The sequence below is a fragment of the Scardinius erythrophthalmus genome (assembly GCF_964197995.2).
Source record: "Scardinius erythrophthalmus genome assembly, chromosome: 16".
Taxonomy (NCBI): Eukaryota; Metazoa; Chordata; class Actinopteri; order Cypriniformes; family Leuciscidae; genus Scardinius; species Scardinius erythrophthalmus.
The window spans coordinates 1,508,705-1,524,532 of NC_138236.1; the positions used below are offsets into that span (position 1 = coordinate 1,508,705).

At 33.8% G+C, this 15,828-nt stretch overlaps 1 protein-coding gene across 1 annotated transcript in view; it reads right to left on the reverse strand.

Annotated features, from left to right (window-relative positions):
* Positions 1 to 15,828, reverse strand: part of eif3ha (eukaryotic translation initiation factor 3, subunit H, a) — an 87,497-nt gene that overhangs the window by 60,324 nt on the left and 11,345 nt on the right. The gene's annotated exons all lie outside the window — the stretch shown is intronic.

Genomic DNA, 15,828 nt, shown 5'->3' on the forward strand with positions numbered 1-15,828 from the left:
GTGAGTTTATATCTCACGATTGTGACTATTTCTCAGTATTGAGTTTATATATCACGATTCTGACTTTATTTCTCAGTATTGTGAGTTTATATCTCACGATTCTGACTTTATTTCTCAGTATTGAGAGTTTATATCTCACAATTCTGACTTTATTTCTCAGTATTGAGTTTATATCTCACGATTCTGACTTTTTGTCAGTATTGTGAGTTTATATCTCACGATTCTGACTTTATTTCTCAGTATTGAGTTTATATCTCACGATTCTGACTTTATTTCTCAGTATTGAGTTTATATCTCACGATTCTGACTTTATTTCTCAGTATTGAGTTTATATCTCACGATTCTGACTTTATTTCTCAGTATTGAGTTTATATCTCACAATTCTGACTTTATTTCTCAGTATTGTGAGTTTATGTCTCATGATTCTGACTTTATTTCTCAGTATTGAGTTTATATCTCACAATTCTGACTTTATTTCTCAGTATTGTGAGTTTATATCTCACGATTCTGACTTTATTTCTCAGTATTGTGAGTTTATATCTCACGATTCTGACTTTATTTCTCAGTATTGAGAGTTTATATCTCACAATTCTGACTTTATTTCTCAGTATTGAGAGTTTATATCTCACGATTCTGACTTTATTTCTCAGTATTGAGAGTTTATATCTCACGATTCTGACTTTATTTCTCAGTATTGAGAGTTTATATCTCACGATTCTGACTTTATTTCTCAGTATTGAGTTTATATCTCACGATTCTGACTTTATTTCTCAGTATTGAGTTTATATCTCACGATTCTGACTTTATTTCTCAGTATTGTGAGTTTATATCTCACGATTCTGACTTTATTTCTCAGTATTGAGTTTATATCTCACGATTCTGACTTTATTTCTCAGTATTGTGAGTTTATATCTCACGATTCTGACTTTATTTCTCAGTATTGTGAGTTTATATCTCACAATTCTGACTTTATTTCTCAGTATTGAGTTTATATCTCACGATTCTGACTTTATTTCTCAGTATTGAGTTTATATCTCACAATTCTGACTTTATTTCTCAGTATTGAGTTTATATCTCACGATTCTGACTTTATTTCTCAGTATTGAGTTTATGTCTCACGATTCTGACTTTATTTCTCAGTATTGTGAGTTTATATCTCACGATTCTGACTTTATTTCTCAGTATTGAGTTTATATCTCACGATTCTGACTTTATTTCTCAGTATTGAGTTTATATCTCATGATTCTGACTTTATTTCTCAGTATTGTGAGTTTATATCTCACGATTGTGACTATTTCTCAGTATTGTGAGTTTATATCTCACGATTGTGACTATTTCTCAGTATTGAGTTTATGTCTCACGATTCTGACTTTATTTCTCAGTATTGAGTTTATGTCTCACGATTCTGACTTTATTTCTCAGTATTGAGTTTATATCTCACAATTCTGACTTTATTTCTCAGTATTGAGTTTATATCTCACGATTCTGACTTTATTTCTCAGTATTGAGTTTATGTCTCACGATTCTGACTTTATTTCTCAGTATTGTGAGTTTATATCTCACGATTCTGACTTTATTTCTCAGTATTGAGTTTATATCTCACGATTCTGACTTTATTTCTCAGTATTGAGTTTATATCTCATGATTCTGACTTTATTTCTCAGTATTGTGAGTTTATATCTCACGATTGTGACTATTTCTCAGTATTGTGAGTTTATATCTCACGATTGTGACTATTTCTCAGTATTGAGTTTATATCTCACGATTCTGACTTTATTTCTCAGTATTGAGTTTATATCTCACAATTCTGACTTTATTTCTCAGTATTGAGTTTATATCTCACGATTCTGACTTTATTTCTCAGTATTGAGTTTATGTCTCACGATTCTGACTTTATTTCTCAGTATTGTGAGTTTATATCTCACGATTCTGACTTTATTTCTCAGTATTGAGTTTATATCTCACGATTCTGACTTTATTTCTCAGTATTGAGTTTATATCTCATGATTCTGACTTTATTTCTCAGTATTGAGAGTTTATATCTCACGATTGTGACTATTTCTCAGTATTGTGAGTTTATATCTCACGATTGTGACTATTTCTCAGTATTGAGTTTATATCTCACGATTCTGACTCGATTTCTCAGTATTGAGAGTTTATATCTCACGATTCTGACTTTATTTCTCAGTATTGTGAGTTTATATCTCACGATTCTGACTTTATTTCTCAGTATTGAGTTTATATCTCACAATTCTGACTTTATTTCTCAGTATTGCGAGTTTATATCTCACGATTCTGACTTTATTTCTCAGTATTGAGTTTATATCTCATGATTCTGACTTTATTTCTCAGTATTGTGAGTTTATATCTCACGATTGACTTTATTTCTCACTATTGTGAGTTTATATCTCACGATTGACTTTATTTCTCAGTATTGTGAGTTTATATCTCACGATTGACTTTATTTCTCACTATTGTGAGTTTATATCTCACGATTGTGACTATTTCTCAGTATTGTGAGTTTATATCTCACGATTGTGACTTTATTTCTCAGTATTGTGAGTTTATATCTCACGATTCTGACTTTATTTCTCAGTATTGAGTTTATATCTCACGATTCTGACTTTATTTCTCAGTATTGTGAGTTTATATCTCACGATTGACTTTATTTCTCACTATTGTGAGTTTATATCTCACGATTGACTTTATTTCTCAGTATTGTGAGTTTATATCTCACGATTGACTTTATTTCTCACTATTGTGAGTTTATATCTCACGATTGTGACTATTTCTCAGTATTGTGAGTTTATATCTCACGATTGTGACTATTTCTCAGTATTGAGTTTATATCTCACGATTCTGACTTTATTTCTCAGTATTGTGAGTTTATATCTCACGATTCTGACTTTATTTCTCAGTATTGAGTTTATATCTCACGATTCTGACTTTATTTCTCAGTATTGTGAGTTTATATCTCACGATTCTGACTTTATTTTGTCAGTATTGAGTTTATATCTCACGATTCTGACTTTATTTCTCAGTATTGAGTTTATATATCACGATTCTGACTTTATTTCTCAGTATTGTGAGTTTATATCTCACGATTCTGACTTTATTTCTCAGTATTGAGTTTATATCTCACGATTCTGACTTTATTTCTCAGTATTGAGTTTATATCTCACGATTCTGACTTTATTTCTCAGTATTGAGTTTATATCTCACGATTCTGACTTTATTTCTCAGTATTGAGTTTATATCTCACAATTCTGACTTTATTTCTCAGTATTGAGTTTATATCTCACGATTCTGACTTTATTTCTCAGTATTGAGTTTATATCTCACGATTCTGACTTTATTTCTCAGTATTGAGTTTATATCTCACGATTCTGACTTTATTTCTCAGTATTGAGTTTATATCTCACGATTCTGACTTTATTTCTCAGTATTGTGAGTTTATATCTCACGATTCTGACTTTATTTCTCAGTATTGTGAGTTTATATCTCACGATTCTGACTTTATTTCTCAGTATTGTGAGTTTATATCTCACGATTCTGACTTTATTTCTCAGTATTGAGTTTATATCTCACGATTCTGACTTTATTTCTCAGTATTGAGTTTATATCTCACGATTCTGACTTTATTTCTCAGTATTGAGTTTATATCTCACGATTCTGACTTTATTTCTCAGTATTGTGAGTTTATATCTCACGATTCTGACTTTATTTCTCAGTATTGAGTTTATATCTCACGATTCTGACTTTATTTCTCAGTATTGTGAGTTTATATCTCACGATTCTGACTTTATTTCTCAGTATTGTGAGTTTATATCTCACGATTCTGACTTTATTTCTCAGTATTGTGAGTTTATATCTCACGATTCTGACTTTATTTCTCAGTATTGAGAGTTTATATCTCACAATTCTGACTTTATTTCTCAGTATTGAGAGTTTATATCTCACGATTCTGACTTTATTTCTCAGTATTGAGAGTTTATATCTCACGATTCTGACTTTATTTCTCAGTATTGAGAGTTTATATCTCACAATTCTGACTTTATTTCTCAGTATTGTGAGTTTATATCTCACAATTCTGACTTTATTTCTCAGTATTGTGAGTTTATATCTCACGATTCTGACTTTATTTCTCAGTATTGTGAGTTTATATCTCACGATTCTGACTTTATTTCTCAGTATTGAGAGTTTATATCTCACAATTCTGACTTTATTTCTCAGTATTGAGAGTTTATATCTCACGATTCTGACTTTATTTCTCAGTATTGAGAGTTTATATCTCACGATTCTGACTTTATTTCTCAGTATTGAGAGTTTATATCTCACGATTCTGACTTTATTTCTCAGTATTGAGTTTATATCTCACGATTCTGACTTTATTTCTCAGTATTGAGTTTATATCTCACGATTCTGACTTTATTTCTCAGTATTGTGAGTTTATATCTCACGATTCTGACTTTATTTCTCAGTATTGAGTTTATATCTCACGATTCTGACTTTATTTCTCAGTATTGTGAGTTTATATCTCACGATTCTGACTTTATTTCTCAGTATTGTGAGTTTATATCTCACAATTCTGACTTTATTTCTCAGTATTGAGTTTATATCTCACGATTCTGACTTTATTTCTCAGTATTGAGTTTATATCTCACAATTCTGACTTTATTTCTCAGTATTGAGTTTATATCTCACGATTCTGACTTTATTTCTCAGTATTGAGTTTATGTCTCACGATTCTGACTTTATTTCTCAGTATTGAGAGTTTATATCTCACGATTGTGACTATTTCTCAGTATTGTGAGTTTATATCTCACGATTGTGACTATTTCTCAGTATTGAGTTTATATCTCACGATTCTGACTCGATTTCTCAGTATTGAGAGTTTATATCTCACGATTCTGACTTTATTTCTCAGTATTGAGTTTATATCTCACGATTCTGACTTTATTTCTCAGTATTGCGAGTTTATATCTCACGATTCTGACTTTATTTCTCAGTATTGAGAGTTTATATCTCACGATTCTGACTTTATTTCTCAGTATTGAGTTTATATCTCACAATTCTGACTTTATTTCTCAGTATTGCGAGTTTATATCTCACGATTCTGACTTTATTTCTCAGTATTGAGTTTATATCTCATGATTCTGACTTTATTTCTCAGTATTGTGAGTTTATATCTCACGATTGACTTTATTTCTCACTATTGTGAGTTTATATCTCACGATTGTGACTATTTCTCAGTATTGTGAGTTTATGTCTCATGATTCTGACTTTATTTCTCAGTATTGTGAGTTTATATCTCACGATTGTGACTTTATTTCTCAGTATTGTGAGTTTATGTCTCACGATTCTGACTTTATTTCTCAGTATTGTGAGTTATGTCTCACGATTCTGACTTTATTTCTCAGTATTGAGAGTTTATATCTCACGATTCTGACTTTATTTCTCAGTATTGAGTTTATATCTCACAATTCTGACTTTATTTCTCAGTATTGAGTTTATATCTCATGATTCTGACTTTATTTCTCAGTATTGAGTTTATATCTCACGATTCTGACTTTATTTCTCAGTATTGAGTTTATATCTCACGATTCTGACTTTATTTTGTCAGTATTGAGTTTATATCTCACGATTCTGACTTTATTTCTCAGTATTGAGTTTATATCTCACGATTCTGACTTTATTTCTCAGTATTGAGTTTATATCTCACGATTCTGACTTTATTTCTCAGTATTGAGTTTATATCTCACGATTGACTATTTCTCAGTATTGTGAGTTTATATCTCACGATTGTGACTTTATTTCTCAGTATTGTGAGTTTATGTCTCACGATTCTGACTTTATTTCTCAGTATTGTGAGTTTATATCTCACAATTCTGACTTTATTTCTCAGTATTGAGTTTATATCTCATGATTCTGACTTTATTTCTCAGTATTGAGAGTTTATATCTCACGATTCTGACTTTATTTCTCAGTATTGTGAGTTTATATCTCACGATTGTGACTTTATTTCTCAGTATTGTGAGTTTATGTCTCACGATTCTGACTTTATTTCTCAGTATTGTGAGTTTATATCTCACAATTCTGACTTTATTTCTCAGTATTGAGTTTATATCTCATGATTCTGACTTTATTTCTCAGTATTGAGAGTTTATATCTCACGATTCTGACTTTATTTCTCAGTATTGAGTTTATATCTCACGATTCTGACTTTATTTCTCAGTATTGAGTTTATATCTCACGATTCTGACTTTATTTCTCAGTATTGAGTTTATATCTCACGATTGACTATTTCTCAGTATTGTGAGTTTATATCTCACGATTGTGACTTTATTTCTCAGTATTGTGAGTTTATGTCTCACGATTCTGACTTTATTTCTCAGTATTGTGAGTTTATATCTCACAATTCTGACTTTATTTCTCAGTATTGAGTTTATATCTCACGATTCTGACTTTATTTCTCAGTATTGAGAGTTTATATCTCACGATTCTGACTTTATTTCTCAGTATTGAGTTTATATCTCACAATTCTGACTTTATTTCTCAGTATTGAGTTTATATCTCATGATTCTGACTTTATTTCTCAGTATTGAGTTTATATCTCACGATTCTGACTTTATTTCTCAGTATTGAGTTTATATCTCACGATTCTGACTTTATTTTGTCAGTATTGAGTTTATATCTCACGATTCTGACTTTATTTCTCAGTATTGAGTTTATATCTCACGATTCTGACTTTATTTCTCAGTATTGAGTTTATATCTCATGATTCTGACTTTATTTCTCAGTATTGTGAGTTTATATCTCACGATTGACTTTATTTCTCACTATTGTGAGTTTATATCTCACGATTGTGACTATTTCTCAGTATTGTGAGTTTATGTCTCATGATTCTGACTTTATTTCTCAGTATTGTGAGTTTATATCTCACGATTGACTATTTCTCAGTATTGTGAGTTTATATCTCACGATTGTGACTTTATTTCTCAGTATTGTGAGTTTATGTCTCATGATTCTGACTTTATTTCTCAGTATTGTGAGTTTATATCTCACGATTGACTATTTCTCACTATTGTGAGTTTATATCTCACGATTGTGACTATTTCTCAGTATTGTGAGTTTATGTCTCATGATTCTGACTTTATTTCTCAGTATTGAGTTTATGTCTCATGATTCTGACTTTATTTCTCAGTATTGTGAGTTTATATCTCACGATTCTGACTTTATTTCTCAGTATTGTGAGTTTATATCTCATGATTCTGACTTTATTTCTCAGTATTGTGAGTTTATGTCTCACGATTCTGACTTTATTTCTCAGTATTGAGTTTATGTCTCACGATTCTGACTTTATTTCTCAGTATTGAGTTTATGTCTCATGATTCTGACTTTATTTCTCAGTATTGTGAGTTTATATCTCACGATTCTGACTTTATTTCTCAGTATTGCGAGTTTATATCTCACGATTCTGACTTTATTTCTCAGTATTGAGTTTATATCTCACAATTCTGACTTTATTTCTCAGTATTGAGTTTATATCTCATGATTCTGACTTTATTTCTCAGTATTGAGTTTATATCTCACGATTCTGACTTTATTTCTCAGTATTGAGTTTATATCTCACGATTCTGACTTTATTTCTCAGTATTGAGTTTATATCTCACGATTCTGACTTTATTTCTCAGTATTGTGAGTTTATATCTCATGATTCTGACTTTATTTCTCAGTATTGTGAGTTTATGTCTCACGATTCTGACTTTATTTCTCAGTATTGAGTTTATGTCTCACGATTCTGACTTTATTTCTCAGTATTGAGTTTATGTCTCATGATTCTGACTTTATTTCTCAGTATTGTGAGTTTATATCTCACGATTCTGACTTTATTTCTCAGTATTGCGAGTTTATATCTCACGATTCTGACTTTATTTCTCAGTATTGAGTTTATATCTCACAATTCTGACTTTATTTCTCAGTATTGAGTTTATATCTCATGATTCTGACTTTATTTCTCAGTATTGAGTTTATATCTCACGATTCTGACTTTATTTCTCAGTATTGAGTTTATATCTCACGATTCTGACTTTATTTCTCAGTATTGAGTTTATATCTCACGATTCTGACTTTATTTCTCAGTATTGAGTTTATATCTCATGATTCTGACTTTATTTCTCAGTATTGTGAGTTTATATCTCACGATTGACTTTATTTCTCACTATTGTGAGTTTATATCTCACGATTGTGACTATTTCTCAGTATTGTGAGTTTATGTCTCATGATTCTGACTTTATTTCTCAGTATTGTGAGTTTATATCTCACGATTGACTTTATTTCTCACTATTGTGAGTTTATATCTCACGATTGTGACTTTATTTCTCAGTATTGTGAGTTTATGTCTCATGATTCTGACTTTATTTCTCAGTATTGCGTTTATGTCTCATGATTCTGACTTTATTTCTCAGTATTGAGTTTATGTCTCATGATTCTGACTTTATTTCTCAGTATTGTGAGTTTATATCTCACGATTCTGACTTTATTTCTCAGTATTGTGAGTTTATATCTCACGATTCTGACTATTTCTCAGTATTGTGAGTTATGTCTCACGATTCTGACTTTATATCTCCCAATAGCTGGGTTTCAGTGTGACATGATTATTATGACGCACGAAGGCGGGGCGATTTCAGATGGAGGGCAGGAAGTAAACTTGGAGAATATGTCTATGGAGGAAACCGTTGCGGAGTGTCCGTATTGTACATTTATCCCTTTTTTTTTGACCGTCCGTTTACACGTTCTTTCAACTCTGACCCATATCCGATTCATGTGTTTACACTTGCCATACTATCTGAAACATCGCGCATGCTTAAAGGGTTAAATTCTCTTGCACAGAGGGGCGGACGCGAAATATGCTTTATCCTAGCTCTGCGACGTATGCGAAGTTCGCCAAACATCACCATGATTTTGATGCGGAGGAGGACGAAAAGTGCCATCATTGCACAGTTATTGTGTGCGGAGAGATCTCAGGACTGGTGGGAGCATATTGAGTTTAAATATTGGCTTTAACTGCGGAGACGTTGCCTAACGTAATGCCTCAGAAAATCCGATCTGAGAAACTGCCCGTTTACATGACAGTCGCATTGGCACGTCCGATTTATTTCCACATATGAATGAGGCCTGAAACCGATCTCGAAATATCCAAATGCATGCGTTTTTTTCCTGTTTACACTGTCATAGAACGCATCCGATCAGTGTCACATATGAGCAAAAAATTGGAATTGGGTCACATTTCACTGACAGTGTAAACGAGGCCTTAAATGAGCATTTAACGACAACCTAATGCTATATAAACACAGACACAAAAAGTTGGCTAGCTAACATACCTCCGACGAAAATGGTCGCTGAGACACGGGATTAACAGACTCTGCTCCTCCCGACCGCAGACGTAACCTTACGTTAAAAATCCACTTTTTACGGCGTTGTTCTGAGAGCTTTTTACATTTCTCACCTTTATGAGTGACAATCTTCGCTACTCTATAAAAACCCTTTCCTCGATTAGAACGATTGGAGCAGCCGTAAACTACACAAAACATTGGCATTTTTTCAGACGGCAGATCCTCAGCTATTTCACTTCCTGCCCTCGCGATGCAGCAGCGTGACGTCACGTGAAACCAACCTATTGCGTGTTATGAAGTCAGAATTGCAAGATGAAAAAGTCGCAATTACCGGTTTTATTTTTTATTCTGTGGCGGAAACAAGATTCAATAGTCTAATTTATATCTAATTTAATTTTCTGCAGTTTCACATATTGTAGTGTTGACATTATTTGTCAAGCTTGAACATTCAAACCTGTTATTGTAATCAAAATGATCAAACAGATGCTTTTTATTTTATTTATGAGATTTAAAAGTCTATCAGGAAGTACAATCCAACATTTGGACTCATACTGACTACCCCCTACCTAGTGATTTTAGCACATTTTAGCCATTTTACCATTTTACCACAGTTCATTTTGTCATTTACTTAATTGCTACAGAGTGTTTTTAAACTATTTAGACCCAAAATTTAAACTCTGAATATAATAAAATTCAACCACTTCTACATGAACGTTTAAAGTTTGGTTAAGGTTTGGGGGCAAAAACTATTTTTACTAAAGTGACAGTAAAGACATTTATAATGTTTTAAATGATTTTATTTCAAATAAATGCTGTTCTTTTGAACTTTCTATTCATCAAAGAATCCTGACAAAATGTATCATGGTTATAAATATGAAGTAGCCTATAAAATATAAAGCAGCGGCAAAACTGTTTTCAACACTGATAATAATCCTAAATGTTTCTTGAGCATCAGATCCTCATATTAGAGTGATGATCATGTGACACTGAAGACTGGAGTAATGATGCTGAACATTCAGCTTTGATCACAGGAATAAATTACACTTTACTGTATATTCACATAGAAAACATGTAACAATTTCACAGTATTATTGATCAATTGCAGCCTTGAAAGCAACTTTCCAAAACATTCAAACTTTTTAACGTTAGTGTATTAAACTCCTCCACATTTGAGGCTATGTGACAGTTTTAATTTAATTGTTAAATGAGTGGGTTCACTCACACGCATAATATCTTGCAATATCATAATTAGTATGAAGAATAGTGAAATTTCACTTAAACGACTAATCTACTTTCCTCTAGATCTATTCTCTGCTGAAATAAAGTGCTTCCGTACAGTAGCTGATCTCAGGCCTGCTCTTATCACGGCAAGTGTATCTCTGTCTGTATTGATTCAAGCATTAGGGAGCGATATTTCATACGCCGGCCGGAGAGATAAAGCGGAGTCTCTGAGCAGTCGTCCTTGGACAACCGACAGCGGTTTGCTTTCTGGTCCTGCTCTGTCTGGGCTTGTTAGCGCTCAGCTCAGCCAAACGGTTCAACTGCGCTAACAAGCAGCATCTAACGGCGAGGTCATCCGCTCAGAATGTGTGCGTGACCTCTTCATGACTCCTGACACCAAACCGATGAGGGTCCGGGAGATAATTACACAGCCACCAGTGGACCAGGCCAGCGCAGAAAACTAATACACACTCGCTGCCACGGATGGACAGAAAGGCGTAACGTTTCGGCTGCAAAGCGAAAACAGCAATAATCGCAAGTCGAGATGGAAATAATTGCAGGTTAACTATAGAGGCCTCCAGATTGCGAGCAAATTGTTCTTTTTGTTTTAAGCCATATCTGATCAAAACAGCACTGACGCAGAACCCAGGAGAAACATTAGCCGCGTTTCCACTGTCGCTAGCCAGTGTCACTAATATGCTTTATTGGCAAGACCAATATTTTTACACATTGGCAAAGCATTCTGAGTGTTGCTGAAGTCGATCCGCAGAATCTCTCCAACAAAAGCAATGATTCAGAGAAGCTGGGCGATGAAACGCTCCTTATGTGACAGTCGGTCTTTAATACAGAAACCACCAAAGAAGAAACACGCTTCGAGAGGCGGGAGGAGAAATATGAGAGATTCAGTCGTGAACGACACGGCACTAATCTGAGTGTCATTGTGCCAATCAGAAAGGACAACCAGCGAGTCATAAGCACTCTGATCCACAGATACGTGACGCACTAATGACACAATTATAGGCTACGTCAAGATTAGAATTTATAGATCAAAAGCAAAATCATTGGAATTAGTTTGGATGTCGTGTCAAATGCAATGTAGTGTGTAATGCAAGCAATGAAACAAAACTAGAACGCTCCCATTATATTCAGCATTTATGAAGACAATATGCAATTGACCCTTCGCTAAGCCCCGCCCTCCTTAGTTACTGTTGCTACGCCTGACAAGCTTTCGCGCCTGGCACGTCTCTCACAGTATATACGCACCGGTGTCAGACATTCCCAAGGAGATTATTAGTCATTTTTTTGCGAACAGGTGAAATATCTGAGAGAGCGAGACAAAAGGGACTGCAGTTTGCATTCGAGGGCTATATCCACGACATAATATGCAACCGATGAGAGAATAATTTCATCAAAACTGAAGCTAAAGCCTATAGGTCCCAGAGCAAGCAGCCAACGCCTCATACGCTCACCATTCAAGTGGGAAACACACAAACTGAGGAACAGGTGTTCATGCACAGCAGGGCGAGTGAAATTTGAAAATAATGTAATAATTATAAATCAAACAGCTTATCCATAAATCTTGTGGAATAAACAAGACATTAGCCTGACCACTCTGCAATGATAACATTCTCCCGCTTATATCTTGGCTACCGCTCACACGTCGTGGAGCAAACCTAAGTGTGTTTGATAATCCTGTTGACATTTAGTTGTGAATGGGGCGTCCCACACTGATTGATCCACGCCCGGCATTTCTCCCCTTGGGTTTTAGGTTTCGGGAAAGGAAAAAATTCCACCCCCCCCCATCTGAACTTTTAGGATACCGGGTATTAGGGCTGCTCGATTATGGGAAAAATCATAATCACGATTATTTTGGTCAGTATTGAAATCACGATTATTTCACATGACTTTGGGAACGTGTTGCATTTATTAAAAAGACACCTTTCAACAATAAAACAAAAACAAAAAAAATTTGAACATTGATTGTACTTTTTGAACTATTAAAATAAAGAATATAACAGATAATAAGTTATTTAAATGAGTATTTTAATAATTCCCGGAAGGTCTATAATCACTTATAATGCGGAAAATTCCCCCGCAAACATTGATTCACTTTAGCATGTAGATTGTATGAGTAGCCTAAATTAATCCACACAGATCATAAAATCAAGTCTATCATTTTAAAACTTTCACAATTTCACAAACCGTGTGAGTGTTCAGCGGCGCCGCGTCTTCTCTCTCTCGGTCTCTCAAACTGGGTTGGAGCGTCGAAACTACACTCTCGCGTTCAGGAGTCGGGACATGACGGAATTGTCACTTGCACAATCGGGTCAGCATTGCATCGTAACTAAAGTTGATCATTTTCACTTCTTTTTAAGTTTTATCAGTTTAAACATTCAAGCTGAGAGAGTTTATGGCTTCGGGAGGGGTGGATGTGCGCGTACGCGTGTCATTCAGAACACAAGACAAAATTAGAGTGTTCTTTCAAAACAGAACATGGCAAAATAATCGTTTTTACTCGATTGTACTATTTTGGTGATCGTTGGGAGCCAAAATGAAAATCGAAATTAAATTAATTGCACAGCCCTACCGGGTATAAGATTTGCAAAATCCACGATTGGCCTGTGGCGGTTTTCGGGGCGTGGCTTAACGAAGGGTCAATTGTCTAGACATGGAGTTTCCGAACATTTTTATCCCAAAGGATTCCCTTTGCAAGGGATCAAAATACCCCCAAAACTCCCTTCCTAAAAATCCAAATTACAAATTAATTCTGGGTTTAATGTTCTTAAGGTCTTAAAGTCAAAAATAAAATAATTAAAACTTCTCTGGGAAAACACATCTTTTCTCCATGCACTTAATGATAAAAAAATTTAAATCAAAAGTAAAATCAAAAACAAATCAAAAACAAATCAAAAACAAATCAAAAAGGAAATCAAATAAAAATAGCGACAAAAATAAATAAAAAACGCTTTATTTTACAGTGTCCTTGTTACGTTACATGTACTTACCCTAGTAAGAACAGTAAATTATGCATAATTACATGCAACTAACCCTCAACCAAACCCTAACCCTATAGTAAGTACATGCTTTTAATTAATATTATTCAGTGCTTAAATATATAATTACACTGTAACAATGACACCTTAAAATAAAGTGTAACCCACTATTTTAAGTTGAGGTAGTTACATTGTACTTCCTGAAATAGCCTAAGTGTAATAAGTAAATATAAAAAAAACTAATAAATATAAGTGCTGAGTAATATTAACGACCTACATGCACTTACTATAGAGTTGTTTAGGGTTTGTTACTTGTATTTATGCGTAATGTACTGTTATTACTATAGTAAGTGCATGTAGTATTGTATAACTGTGACTTTAAAATAAAGTGTAACCAAAAAATTAAATATCATCATCATCATCCTCATCTCCGCATGCGGCCGCAGTTTGAGACGGCCTGGTTTAGACAGCTTCATTTATCACAATGGGAATGTTTGTGAGAATCAAACAGTTAAACTGTAGATTTGCAGAGACAGCTTCAGTAATTACAGCTCGAGTACTTCTGCGTGACTCCGAAATATGAGCGGTTTTGTTTTTCACGCCGCTAAGAGGATCATAGGTGACCGTTTAGTCACTGTCTTGATTTAATGATGTGTAAAACAGCAATTAATTCATTCAGGAACAGCGCTAGCAGTTTGCTTCGGGTGTGCGGAGAGACATAAACTTCAGTTGCCCCACACACAAAGTACGTATTTTAATGCAACTTCTATTAATCAAAACGAATCGTGAACATAAAATAAAAGCAAAGAAGCAATTCCCCTTTTTACAGCTCTCTCTCTCTCGGCCTGAAATCAATGTAATCGTCTAGACCAGGGGTTTCCAAAGCATTTTTATCACAAGGGATTAAAAATATCCCATCCTAAAAATACAAAAATACTCCAAAATTAAGTAACTGGGTTTAATGTTCTAAAGGTATTTAAGTCAAAAACTAAAATAACTAAAAATTCTCTGGGAAAGATTTATTTAGCACATTTTCTCTATGCACTAAAAACTAGGATAAAAAAGTAAAATAAAAAAACAATAGATTACACTATATTTTAAGGTGATGTACTTACTGAAATAAGTGCTGAGTAGCATTAATTAACTACAAAACTTACTATAGAGTTAGGATCTGGGGTTACACTATTTTAAGGTGTCTATAGCCGTGTTTCCATTACCCTTCAAATTGCGCAAATTGAAATTGAGAATTGAAAATACGCCCGATGGAAACACGTCAATTTCGCAAAAACTCCCATTTATCGCAAGAAAGTTTTTCCGCTCGCATGAGGAGGTTTTTCAGGCAATTCGAAAAAGAAATATTTAGCAAAACTGCAATGGAAACAGTTTAAGTGCATTTACAGTCACCTGACGTAGATGACGCGGTGTGTTTGGACAGAATACGAGACTGAGTTCTTTATTAAATTCATAAGACAAAATAATTACAGGAATAATGGTTTCTAAACCTCAAATAAATGCCATAATCAAGACCTCAGAGCAGAAATGAGGGAGAAACACCCAGAAACTCCTCATATGAGCCGCTCACAAGTATAATAAGGGTCGTTCCTTACCATTAATGCTTGGAAAACACACATACGTCTCCTTTGATTAATAATAATGGCCAGTGCGGCGGCTGAGATATAGTACATAAACCTCCATTTTGGAATGATTTTACTCATCGCGAGAGGAAAAAATTAAGTTTTAGTCACATAACATCGGTTAATGGAAACGCCGTCATTTCGCAATAGTTTTTTGTCGACATTTAGAAGAAAAGTTTTGCGCAAATCTGTAATGGAAACTCGCCTATTGTTACAGTGTAATTATATATTTAAGTACAGAGTAATATTAATTAACTACATGTACTTACTATAGGGTTAGGGTAGGATTAGGTTGAGGGTTAGTTGCATGTAATTATGCATAATTTACTGTTATTACTATGGTAAGTACATGTAACATATGTAACAAGGGCACTGTAAAATTAAGTGTTACCGGATTTAGTACTTTATGCATAACTGACTGTTATTACTATAGTAAGTACATGTAGAAATGTATAACTATGCCACCTAAAATAAAGTGTAACCAAAAAATTAAATATCATCATCATCATTTCCCCAAAGTAGGTATTTTAATGGCAATTCTATTAATCAAAATGAATCGATTCGTGAATATACAATAGTGAAAAG